This window comes from Echinococcus granulosus (genome assembly GCF_000524195.1).
Source record: "Echinococcus granulosus chromosome Unknown EG_S00100, whole genome shotgun sequence".
Taxonomy (NCBI): Eukaryota; Metazoa; Platyhelminthes; class Cestoda; order Cyclophyllidea; family Taeniidae; genus Echinococcus; species Echinococcus granulosus.
Window position 1 is genome coordinate 252,847 of NW_020170480.1, and position 1,860 is coordinate 254,706.

The following is a 1,860-nucleotide window of genomic DNA, read 5'->3' on the forward strand; positions in this document are numbered from 1 at the left end:
TTTTTTTGTGTAATTCTGAGGATACCTGTAACGATAAACAGCATACTCCTTTGCGATTATTGCATAAATTTGAGTCAAAATTATAACATATGGACATTGTAGTATTACTTTGAAGATCATTTTGAGTGACACAAATCTATGAGAATGATGACCATGCAGGATCCCAAATCTTTAGCAATCCAGCGGGAAACACTTGTGCACACGCTGTACGAATACTATGCATACATGATCTGCACAGGAGATCTCACTTTCTGAACTTCATCTCCTAATTACTCTGTGTGGTAACTTGGCAGAACCATCCTGCATTGTTTTATAAAACATGTCGTTTTATGAAAAGCAGTATGTAGCGTACCCCGTGCTTCAATTAATAATTATGCTGCCCTCATTATTACCTAAAAATGCAGAGGTGATTAAAAACATTTCTAGTTATATGGTTCTGTTGGCTGCAAGAGAATTCGTCTTATAGCTCCCTCTAATTACGGTTAGTTAAACACCAAATAAATGCATCAAAATATCAAGGTACTTTCAATTTAAATGTGCCTAAGTTATACAATTATATATTGTCCCTAAATATGGTGCAATTTACATTAAGTGTAAAACTATACACTGAATAAATGCGCTAATTTCTACAGCTTGACATTAAACGAGTGTCTGCTTTATTTTTCATGCAAAAAAGTAAATAGCTACCGGTAAAAATGTAAATTATCAGTAATTGATATATATTTTCGTAATTTTTGTTAGTTTGTTTGATTTTATACCTTGACATACATATACCGCTACAAATGGCGCTCATTTAAAGTAGGCTGTTAAATTTAGTCATTCGCATTTCTATTCGATGCGCCGTAAGTGCCAGGATAAAACACTATCTTTAATCAAATAAAGGGTTCATATTTTGCTTTTCAAAGCACAATGATAGTCACAAAATCAGTTTTATATTCATAAATGAATATAATATTTTACTAAGAAGTTAGTGCAATTGAATACCCACTTTTTACGACTTATACACAAAGTTTTTGCAGGTTTAAAATAGCAAGTACTTTAAGTTTGCAAGCAATGCAATTTTTTGTGAATGTGCTTCAACCAAAAAATTGCAAATTTGTCCCAGTGTCATTTATTCTTTTCACTCGATCAAATACTTCGATCAGTGCTCAAAAACATGTTGGTAGGCATTGGCGTTTGATCTGAGAAGACAGAAGGGGAGGGAGGCGTAAGGCGTGAGGAGCAGAATGTGGTATTCCACGCCACAAGGGCTTCATGGTGCTGAATTGCGCGCAGTCTGTTTCGCTTGCCCTAGACAGTGCTTCAGTGCTTTCTCATTGGTAGCGCCGTAGGCGGTGTCGACTGCATTGTGCGGTATCTACCACTTGGCACTCCTATTTTACCCCAATGCTACTTTATGGCCTGTTCAGTAGATGTCACTGTGTGAAAGATTAGAAGAAAGGACATTGCAAGGCGGTTAGGGTGATATTAGCGACATACGAAATCTAATTGAATTACATCTTAAACATTTCAGGTAATCCAAATTTACAACGTAAAATATGCATTTATATTATGCATAGATAGCTATATAGCTCACCACAAGCAAAACTTTAGCAAATTTGGTCGTCTAGCCACCTTAAGGGTTGACGTAGCAATTTAATAAATAAACTCGTAAAGTGAGCATTTATATGTCATGCAATCAAGTAAGGTGCATGAGCATGAAAAATACCGTACTTACCTCGCATATGGCACATATTGGGAGAAATGCATTCTCTTGTATTGTGCTTGACTAAATAAAATTAGGCAAGATGAGTGATTGATGATGCATGGCGCACTAGCTTCGATCTGGCAGAAATATGCAGTTCATGTTTTTGTGAACAA